Here is a 12,411-nt window from a genome sequence, read left to right on the forward strand (position 1 = left end):
TTCTGTAATTTACTAATTTATCATGAAGTTGTGAAAGGTTCCAACAATTGATATTAAAGGACTAAAGGATATGTATGCACAAATGAGTTTATAAATTTTTATCGTCTTCATATTTCGGATATCACAAAATAACTTTCTTTACTGTCGGCGCTGGTGTTTTCAAACCTAATCCGAACTCATAGTCGGACCGGTAAACTCGGTGATTTCGTCACTAATCCGATTCATATTCAATACTAAAATCCACTAACTATAAATCTGATAAAATTCAGAAAAATCCAGCAAAACCTGTATTGATCCAATGTGTTTAAAAATATTGATTACACTTTTTGATCTCGCTTTTAATTGCATCGGTTTAAATAAAAAAAAAACTAATTTGAAAAGGATAAGCAAAATGGTGGTGCAAATAAATAAGATTGGTTAATAAGATGAACGGGAAATCCACATTTTTAACGCTTGAAGTGTCACTAGGAGCACTTAAAACTCGGAAATAATTCCACTAACACTATAACCCGCCAAAATAATTTTACTAACACTTTAAACCTCCAAACTAGCTTTCATGTTTGCACCGCCATAAAATATGATGGAACTATTAATTTATATTGGTTTAATATAAATTTATTTAATTTAAAATTTTAATTAATTTTATTATTTATTATGATTTTACGATTATTAAGAAAAGTAAAAAAAAAAAAAAAGTAGATTCCTCCAATACGGAGAATGCTTTGTTTTTATTATTTGGTTTTTATTATTCTATTTATGTTTCTCTTGTACCTCATATTCTTCATTATTTGGTTTAATTATTATAATATAAATTTTCTTGTGCTTAAGTCTATAATTTTAGAGGTTTAATTTTGAAATTTCATGGTTGAACGGTGAGTAAACAAAGAAGGTGAAGTTTTTTTTTTTTGTTTATTTCAGCTTTTTATTAATTGTTATAAATATGGGAGACTCACAAAAATGCCCCTTTTTCAATACCTTTTTCAAAAATGCCCCTTTTGGCTGTCCATTTTTAAAAATACCCCTTTTTATGTACAAAATGACTAAATTACCCTTCTTTTAATAAAAGATATCACAAAAATATAAGGAAATATAACAAAATTAGGTCTACAAAATAAAAAATATTTTTTCGCGGGAAAAGTGATCCCGCCAAAACACTTGTAAAAACTTGTAAAACCTTTAAAATACCTTGTAAAATTTTTTCCCGCCAACAAATTTTCCCGCCAAAAAAATTTTTTCGCGGAAAAAGTGATTCCGGAATTTTTTTGGCGGGAAAAATTTACAAGGTATTTTTTGTTTATTTCAGCTTTTTATTAATTGTTATAAATATGGGAGACTCACAAAAATGCCCCTTTTTCAATACCCTTTTTCAAAAATGTCCCCTTTGGCTGTCCATTTTTAAAAATACCCCTTTTTATGTATAAAATGACTAAATTATCCTTCTTTTAATAGTAGATATCACAAATATATAAGAAAATATAACAAAATTAGGTCCACAAAGTACAAAATATTTTTTGGCGGGAAAAGTGATCCCGCCAAAACACTTGTAAAAATTATAAAACCTTTAAAATAACTTGTAAAATTTTTTCCCGCCAAAAAAATTGTTTCGCGGAAAAAGTGATTCCGCAATTTTTTTGGCGTTAAATTTTTGGCGGGAAAAATTTACAAGGTATTTTAAAGGTTTTTTACAGGGTATTTATAAGGTTTTACAATGTATTTTAAAAGGTTTTACAACGTATTTATAAGGTATTTATAAGATATTATAAGATTTTACAAGCTATTTTATAAGGTTTTACAAGTTATAAGGTTTTACAAGTTTTTTCTAAGATTTTACAAGTTATAAATACCTTATAAAACCTTATAATACCAAAACTTTTCCCGCCAAAAAAATTGCGGAATCACTATTTGTTTTGCGGGAAAATTTTTTGGCGGGAAAATTTTTTTCGGGAAAATTTTACAAGGTATTTTAAAGGTTGTTACAAGTGTTTTGGCAGGAAAATTGCGGGATCACTTTTCCCGCCAAAAAATATTTTGTATTTTGTGGACCTAATTTTGTTTCAAATAAGGGAAAAATGGTCATTAAAAATTAAAAGAGGGCAAACTTAAAAATGGACTCTCAAAGCTAATTTTGTTATATTTCTTTATATATTTGTGATATCTTTTATTAAAAGAAGTGATTAACCCACCTTTGGAGTAGCCCACGAAGTATATATATAGGGAGTCTCGAATTGAAACAATTTGGTTACGCACCAATTTTTCAATAATGCGAACGAGGTGGCTCGTTGAATGGTATAGCTGCTTGTGTCTCCTCTCATTTCTTGCCCTCCAAATGTAGTAGATGGTGGTTTGAAATGGGCCCTTTGATGCCAAACAAAGGAGAATGTATGTAGGGTAGTCTGGTCTATGTGTAATGAATAATGATACTCTGAACCGTTTCATCCCAGTCCCGGTCTACGTCAATAGTCAAGCCAAGAAGAGATGACTTCTCGTTTCTTCAATTTCACTACAAAATAAGCATGGCTGATGAACTTGAAGATGTAGCTGTAGTCTGATGAAGTTGTTGAATGAGTCAAGAAGTAATACAAGATTTTGTCTGATGGAGTTGCTGAATGATTCAAGAAGTAAGTCAAGATGTGACTGTTTTTATGTGAGTATCGGTTTCTAGAAGGTTTGAGAAGATATGTTTGGAGCGTGTTTAGAGAATGAATCACAAAAGAAAAGGACTTAAAGAGATTTGGAAGACTTGATGAAAGTGGAGTTTAATGAAGAAAAGGAAAAGTGTAAAAGGAAATTTATTTTTCCTTATGGAAATTGGTAACTTTCTCCTATGGTGATTAGGAAATCGTTTTGGCTATATAAGGAGGAGCTGAGGACGTCTTGGAGAGGCAAGAGAGCTGAGGCATAAAGAAGAAATCTTTGAGAGCTTTCTGTGAGATTGTGTGCAACTTAGTTTTGCGGGTTTGTGCTTGTGTGATCAAGTGGTTTTGTTTTTGAAGTCTAGGCTCAAGGAGAGTTTAGCTCAGGGTTAGGTTATCCTGATTAAATCTAGACACAAGGGGGAGTTTAGTTAAGGGTAGAGATTATCTTTAAGGTTTCACATTATAGAAGGGAGCGGTAAATCAAGAGGGTTGTGCTTGTTTTACGCGTTTGCGAATTGGTTGTAATTTGCTTTCTTGTTCTAGTGAAATCGAAATCTGGACGTGGTCCCGGGGAGTAGGAAAAACCGAACTTCGTTAACAAATTTATTGTGTCGTTTACTTTCCGCAATTTATCTTACCTCATCCGCACTTACAGAACTCCCCAACTTCTCATTTTGCTCATGTTGCTAACCGGTCTTTAATTGCAAGCCATGTGATGAAATGCATGTCATGATATCATATTATGGAGGCATGAGGAGGATATAGGTACCATGAATCTTTCTCGTCTTCGAAGACTAGGGAGCAGATTAGAGAACACGGGCTGGTGGTGGATTGGTATCACATAATCTGGCTACAACAGGGAGTTACGTTCCACGGTTTGCATTCATTTCTATTTACTATGAAGATTCATCTCTATTTACTATTTTCATATTATTTTCACATCAGAATATCCGTAATCATTGTTAGAGTTTTCTTCTTGATATTAGGGGTCGGCAAAAAAACTTAACCCAAAAAAACCGAACCAAACCAAACCTATCATGAAATTACCAACTTTGAAAACCAAACTTGTTATAATAAGAGTAGATTATGACCGTGTGATACGAGTTAATTGAGAAATTATTTTGTAGAAAGTTTAGTAAGTTTTCTTGCAAATTTATGCAAATATTAAGTTGAATCAATTAATAATCTTATTATATGTTTGGATTTGAAACTGCAAAATATATATTTGAAGTTTCACTTATAATAGATTATTTTAGTATAATAATAAAAATTATATTAATTGGTGGTAGTTGGAAGGTTTTAGAATCTAAAATTTTATCTTTTATTATTTAATTTTGTAACTTAATAAAAAAAATTGAAATCCCTTATGGAGGATATTTTCATAACAAAAGTATTTTGCTACCAATATCATAACAGCTAATTTTAACATAAAATATTCATGAAACTTAATGACAATTTAGCTAAAATGGTTACCAATCTATCAGAATTGGTTTTATAAATCTTTTTTATATAAAGCTTATAATAACAAAAAATTTAAAATTGAAATTATATTTTACTTAATATATGAGAAAATTGAATGTATACTACAAACAATATATTTAATTAGTTTAATATTATAACATTTATTTTAATTTATCAAATCCAATTATCTTAAAATAAAATATTTCTATAGAAAGACTTTCCTTATGAAACTTTGAAACAAAACTTTATATAATCAGATATTTGAGTTTTTAGTTCTTTGGAATTAATAGGCTAATCTTAATAAAATCGGCCAAATCAAAGAACAAACTGTAGCCCGTCGCTAGATAAATCGTTTTGAAGAAATCGCAGGTTGATCAACGGCAATTTCGTCTAGATTATCACGACGAAGAACCACTGCTTAAGAAAAAGATGATGTCACCGGAATCGACTCCAAATCCTTCACTTCCAGATGATTTGTTAGTTACTTGTTTAGCACGCGTCTCGAAATTGTACTATCCACTCTCTCCTTAGTCTCAAAAAGCTTTCGATCTCTCATTGCTTCACCACAGCTTTACCAGGCCCGATCTCTCTTACGCCGCACGGAGAGTTGTCTCTATGTGTGTTTACGCTTTGACGACAACCCTCGTTGGTTCACTCTCTTCCAGAAACCTGACCGAACCCTAACTAAGTCAAGCGGCAATCTTTTGGTCCCAATCACATCTCCACAATCTCATTCTGCCTACTTGTCAGGTAACGTGGTCGTTGGTTCCAAGATCTACAACATTGGCAGATACATCAAGACTTTGGCATCATCTAGCTAGGGTCTTAGTACTAGACTGTTTGTCTCACACGTGGCGTGAGGCTCCAAGCTTGCAGGTGAAGATTAAGTACCCTTGTGCTAGTGTCTTTGATGGGAAGATTTATGTAGTAGAAGGTTTCGTAGAAAACGTATCAGAATGTTCGAAGTCAATGCACGTGTTTGATACGAAGACCCAAATTTGGGATCATGTCCCAATTCCTTACCGGGTCGGGGACGAATACTCGGATTGGCTAACCAAAAATAGATGTATTGAAGGAAAGTTGTATCTGAGGATTGGGAGAAAGGTCCTGGCTTACGATCCAAAGGAAGGTAGATGGGACTTGGTGGAACAAGAGATGAGTAATGGTTGGAAATGGTGTTTTAATTGTGCGATAGAAAATGTTTTGTACTGCTATAATCAGGGAGCATTAGAATGGTATGACAAGAAGGTGAGATTGTGGAAACAAATTAAAGGTTTGAGAGGACTGCCCGATGAGTTTGCTAGGTTAAGTCTTGTTAAACTGGCGGATTATGGTGGAAAGATGGCGGTTTTTTGGGACAAGTATGAGCGTAAAAGTGAAGGCAAGATGATTTGGTGTGCTATGATTGCGCTCGAAAGACACAACACTGAAGATATTTGGGGGAATGTCGAGTGGTGTGACGCAGTGCTTACAGTTCCCCGATCAACATTTTTTGAGTGTGCTCTTGCTGCTACTGTTTGATGAATGTATAACTAGCCAAACCTAAATGTGGTGAATCTTTAGTCATTGTGGGTTTAATATCATTTTGTTGGATGATTATGTCTTGTGCCCTTCCATTAGTAATGATATTTAACATAGCACCACATAACATGCTGTTTTGTTTAACACTAAAATGAGCTTTTTCAGATATTTCCCAACAACTTAAAGAGTCACAAGTACAAAGCAAATCTATATCTACATTTATTATTTTCCTATACTAATTAACATTATTTACATCAGAGAATTTGTAATTGTTGTTAGAGTTTTCTTCTTATGTTCTTTTATTATGATTTTAGGGCTAACTGAGAGTTATATATATATATATAAATACAAAACTATCTCGTTACTCAACATGGTATACTGATAGGTCCCAATCAAGAGCTAAAAGACGATGATACAAACGGTTTATGATAAATAATTCTCATCACCTTTCTTATTGAGTTCTCACGGTATTTATAAGAAAACACTACATGATTTGAGTCTATCTAGTCCAACAAGAATAAAGAGAAAATAATAATAAAAGCAATAATATCCTAATCAAATTAAGACTATAAAACCATAATTTGTATGTGCCGGTCATATTTCGTGAGCCCATCATATACATGTGATGTACATCACTTTTAATATATTTTTTTGGGTAACCAATAAAACGGCTGGTAGGGAAAGAAGAAAGAGATCATTGCAGATTTTCTTTCACAGATGAATATAATGGCAGATGTTAACCATCCAAACATAGCCAAGCTTTTAGGCTATGGTCTGAATCCATTTGGTTATTGAATTGTATATGTTCTCTTAGGATTTTTTTTTGTAACTTATTTTTGCCTTAAGCAACCATATACCTCAACACGGTACTGATGGACACATCAATAACGTTGCAGCGTAAGCCAATAAACACAAAATTGTTTAGGACACATGGATCGCCTTCCCAAATGATTCTATTCAATCCATAAGTAAATTGAATACTCTTTATAGTAGTGACAGAAACATAGCGGAGAAATCTATAGGAAGAATTAACACGTAAAATTATCAGCTATAAGAATACACGTTCAAGGATACGTACCATCATTTTGATATGTTTCTGACTGTGGAAACTCCACGACGGAAGAGTCAACCTTGGAGTTCTTACAAGTTGCACACGGCAACCTCTTCTTCGGATGTCAGTGGTCTAGGGTTGAACACATTTTATATCAAGACACATTATGTTCTTCATATATCATAGGACGGTAAGCATCAAAATGAACTTTCTCTTTGGCCACATTTTTTCAAATTCTCTAGTTTCATTTCTCTTTCTTGTATAGAAAAGATTTGTTAGATTTTCAAACTTCATGTTAATGGTAATTGTTCATATATATAAAATTTCGGGTTTTGATACGATCGACAGAAAGTAAATAAATATACATTACAGAAGAGATACAATCGTAGTATAATGAGATATATTAATATTGTTGAACAAGCTATTATTACAAAAAGATGGTGAGAACCCGCAGCTTCCGCCTTCACAGGGAGGTGCTCTGCCGATTGAACTATAATCCCATGGAAATCAAATTATAGAAAGATAAAAGATAATAAGGATTTGTTAGGTCAAGAATTGGAAAAATAGTTTAAAAGCAATCGTGTTGTTCTTAAATTTATGTTTTTTATTTATTTTATTTTATTTGTTTATTAGCAAAAACATGTGTAAGTTAATCCCAAATTTTCGGTTGGTGACTCACAAAAATGCCCCTTTTTCAATATCCCTTTTCAAAAATGCTCCATTTGGCTGTCCATTTTTAAAAATACCCTTTTTTATGTACAAAATGACTAAATTACCCTTCTTTTAATAAAAGATATCACAAATATATAATAAAAACATGTGAATGTGCACACATCAAAATTACAAATTTGATTTTGTAAAAACTTGTAAAACCTTTAAAATACCTTGTAAAATTTTCCCGTAAAACTTTTTCCCGCAAAAGTGATTCCGCAATTTTTTTGGCGTTAAATTTTTGGCGGAAAAAATTTACAAGGTATTTTAAAGGTTTTTTACAGGGTATTTATAAGGTTTTACAATGTATTTTAAAAGATTTTACAACGTATTTATAAGGCATTTATAAGATATTATAAGATTTTACAAGCTATTTTATAAGGTTTTACAAGTTATAAGGTTTTACAAGTTTTTTATAAGGTTTTACAAGTTATAAATACCTTATAAAATCTTATAAGTATCTTGTAAAACCTTTTAAAATACATTGTAAAACCTTACAAAACACTTGTAAATACTCTGTAAAACCTTTAAAATACTTTGTAAATTTTTTCCGCCAAAAATTTTCCCGCCAAAAAAATTGCGGAATCACTTTTCCCGCAAAAAGTTTTTTATTGGCGGGAAAAATTTTTACGGGAAAATTTTACAAGGTATTTTAAAGGTTTTACAAGTTTTTACAAGTGTTTTGGCGAGAAAATTACGGGATCACTTTTCCTGCCAAAAAATATTTTGTATTTTGTGGACCTAATTTTGTTTCAAATAAGGGTAAAATGGTCATTAAAAATTAAAAGAGGGCAAACTTAAAAATAGACTTTCAAAGGGGGCATTTTTGAAAATGGGTATTGAAAAAGGGGCATTTTTAACAATTTCTCTTTTTTTTTTTGGGCAAACAATTCGGTTGGTTTAGGTGTAAAAATATCAACACCGAATAGAAGGTAGAACCGAATTAGTTTTTAGTTAATTCAACAATTTGTATTTTGTATACTAGGTTATTAACCCCCGCTACGCGGGAATTTGTTTTTATTGATTAGTTTAATATATTTTTGTTCAAACAACTTCAAATTTCTACCAATTATATATTCTAATAACTAAATTTGAGATTTTTGTTATTTTTCATGTGGTGTTTTGAAGAAGTTTAAAATTTTCTTTTCCTAATTCTAATTATGAACTGTTTTTTATATATACTAATAAATAAATTTGACATTTTGTTATAAATTATAATACTTTCCTATTAACAATAATATCCGACAAAATTTTTCTAAAATACCCTCAATTACCTTAGAATTAAGAATATTTCTTCATCTAATATTAAGTTAAAAAAAAAGCTTTTACATAAATTATTTCATAATTTTCCTGTCTTCTAAGCTATTTCCAATTCTAATTAACTACATTATTTAAGAATCATGAAATTTTTCTAATTCTAATTATGAAATTATTTTTTATATATTCTAATACCTAAATTTGAGATTTTTCTTATTTTTCATATGATGTTTTGAAGAAGTTTAATTTTTCTTCTTTAAATTTTCCTAATTCTAAGTATGAAATGCATTTTATATGTACTAATAACTAAATTTGACATTTTTCTTATAATGTTTTTCATAATTTTTTTTATCTTTTAAGATCTTTCCAATTCCAATTAACTATATTTTAAGAATGAGGAAATTTTACTAATTCTAATTATGAATTATTTTTTTATATATTCTCGTGACTAAATTTGAGATTTTTCTTATTCTCATATGATGTTTTCAAGAAGTTTACATTTGACTTGTTTAAATTTTCTTAATTCAAATTATGAAATTATTTTTTATATATACTAATAACTAAATTTGACATTTTTTTTATTTTCATAAGTTGTTTTTAAAAATTTTACAATTTTCTTCTTTACATGTATATTATTTTTTCTTTCCTTTTTATAAATATTAATATAGAAAATAGTAGAATTTAAAAAATATTAATTAATGCGATGACAAAAAATATTAATTAGTGAGATGGCAAATCGAGATTGGTCGATTAAAATCCCAATAAAATCACTACTTAACTTTTTTTTAAGATTCTACTAATTTTCTATATTTTAGATTTTTGTAAAATGGCAAATCGAGATTGGTCGACACAATGGACATGCATGACTTCTCACACACCACTATAACACTCCTCGTCAAACTCGTGTCCACACGGTAAAGTCACAATACTTGTTCGGTTGTTCCATCGTCAAACTCTTCCAAACAAATAGTTCACATGTCATTCTCACCGACGACATCACTATTTGATTATCAAAGTCAAAGCTAACATCATTCTCAACCAATAAGCGCGACAACCCGTAGAATGGAACAACTTCTCCAAATTTTTGTTTCAAAAAAAAAAAAACTTTTCCAAGCTGATATGGAACTGCTTCTTCATAGATAAAGTTAAGCTCTTGTTCATCCCCAAAGTCAAAACCTAGATCTTCTTCTTCAAAGGTTTCTACAAACTGAGGTCGAACTGATTCTCCAGTTTGATGGTCAGAACCAAAAATAACATCTCTCGCTCATCCATTAAATCTAGACCCTCTTCTTTAAGCTCTTTTGTTTTTCAAGAATATAAAGTATTCTCTTTCTGTATTCCATTCTAAATTATAGAACGATATTTATACATAAAACCAATACTTTAGCATTTAGAAACCTTCTTGTTTTTTGTTTCCTTTTTTTTTGTTTAGTAGAATTTTTCCTTTTCATTATTAGCCTTTTCCTTTTCATTTTAAACCCAAAAAATTTCATATGTTTTTTTCAACATTTGACATTTCTCTTCTTTACATATATATATATATATATATATATATATATATATATATATATATATTGTTTTTTCCTTTTCATAAATATCTTAATATAGAAAATATTATAATTAAAAAAATGTTAGCTAATATAATAGATAAGAATGCTAATTAATGACATGTCCAACCGCGAGTGGTGGTTTAAAATCCTAGGTGGCCTCAGGAGCTTATAGCCTCGACTTTTATATAGTATAGACTAGATTCAGAATCTGCGCTACGCGCGGATCTGTTTTAGTAATATTTTGTATTACTAATAATATTTATTGAAAATATGAAAATATATGTTTTTATTTGTCTACTTATTGTTAATAGTTTAAATTTTTGAATTTAAAAATTAGCAGATAGTTCAATTTAAATACACAACTAAAAAAAACACTAATACAACTTTTAGGATTTTACAACATTTATCAAAGGAATATTTTTTTGTTGAATTTCTCTCTTAAGCTATTTTGGATGACCGGATCTTTTCACATACGACATTTTGATTGAATCTCATGAAATAAATTGTTGTATGGAGACTAACTTCGACGACTTTCTCATTTTGGTATGCATAAATTCACTATTGTTTATCGTCTATCTCACTGCATTAGTTAATATAGCTCTTGTAAACATAAGATTCTTTACAAAAGTATACTCATAAACTTATCTATATTTTTTTTAAACAACACATATTTGTCCTTTGACAAAAGAAAAAAAAAAGAAACTCATATTTTTCCTCACATTCTTTTCAATATGTATATGAATTTTCGTCTTCACAATATTTTTCGAAAGCTATCACTATTTTTGTTTTTTTTGCAAACACTTATTCCCATTATTATATCTACCATTCACAAACTCAGTCGGACTATTTCGGCGAATTATATTCACTCTACCCAAAACAATAAAAACTACTCTTAGTCTCACATGACAAACAATTTAACAAACATAAGCATAATATATTAGGTGGTGGTGCAGACCTACAAGTAACAAAGAGGCTGATCTCTACGGAATATAGCATCTAGGAAGGAGGAAAGGCAAAGTGATCTATTAGATGTAGATGTAATGCCAGAGTGAGCCACACACAAGAAAAAGATATAGTAACAATCGATGATTGATGATTGGAGTCAAAATAAAAATAAAATCATAATATATAAATGAACTTTCAAGCATAAAAACATGGTTATGATTTATGATCAAATTATGAGTATGAGAGAAAATTAAAATAGAAGATATTTAAAGCATCGACATGTGTAGTTACGATTCTGAAGGCATTATGTATAGCTGCTCGTGGGTTTGTCATAGTTTACTTGAGATACAAGTATCTAGGTGCCAAGATCAAAGAAGAAGAGAAGGTCATCCAGTTCATCCGCCAACCAAATCTCTTTCTCCCACCGTCTCCCCGTCTTCCCACTAACGCAGCATCTACGTCGCTCTTGAAAATTGAGACAAACGTCATCATCACCATTACAATTATTAATCATCAAAAGTCGCAAATTCTGATCCGATTTCATAAATGTAATCTTCATCTTTGTTGGGAGATATAATTAAAATAGCGGATGAACGAACTATCCATCTGCTCTAATAAAATAAAGGTAGTCTCTCTTTTATTTCCATCTTCTACTTAAAAGTTTTGTGTGATTCTTCTTATCATGAAACAATAACATATGCACGTTTCTACAAACCTTTAAGAAAGCTCGCCGGTGATTTTGATATATCGCCACCAACTATACCCGAACAGTTTTAAAACGTAGTAGCTGGATATGAACTGACAAAAACCCTCATCAATGTATTTATACGGAATTAAAAGACGGTGAAAATTTTAGGGATTTATTCTTTAACTCGACGATATTTATAAGAAAAAGAATAATTCTATGATAATAGATACACATCATTATCAACTTATTTTTAAAAAATATTTCCTTAATTTTGTGAAAGATATGGCCAAAAAAAAAGAGGCGGTCAAAGATTTAGGGATTAAAAGTTTTTGCCAAAATTTAGTCAAAATAACAAAATAAACTTTTTAAATATTTTTGAATCACTATAATCATAAACTTTTAAGAATATTCTTTTTATTTCTTAAAAGATATTAATCCTTTTTATATGAACTTATAATTTGGAATATATTGTATTAAAATTTATTTAAAAAAGGAATTTTGGTAAAATATAACCAAATCTAATATTGAAATCAATAATTTACATTTTTCTTATTTCTTCTATATGTTGTTGTTTTAAAAATGGGAAAAATG

At 30.1% G+C, this 12,411-nt stretch overlaps 1 pseudogene; it reads left to right on the forward strand.

The window, feature by feature from the left end:
• Positions 1-4,101: 4,101 nt before the first annotated feature.
• Positions 4,102-5,861, forward strand: LOC9330070 (annotated as a pseudogene).
• The last annotated feature ends 6,550 nt before the right edge of the window (positions 5,862-12,411 follow it).

This window comes from Arabidopsis lyrata (assembly GCF_000004255.2).
Source record: "Arabidopsis lyrata subsp. lyrata unplaced genomic scaffold ARALYscaffold_1, whole genome shotgun sequence".
NCBI classification, from domain to species: domain Eukaryota; kingdom Viridiplantae; phylum Streptophyta; class Magnoliopsida; order Brassicales; family Brassicaceae; genus Arabidopsis; species Arabidopsis lyrata.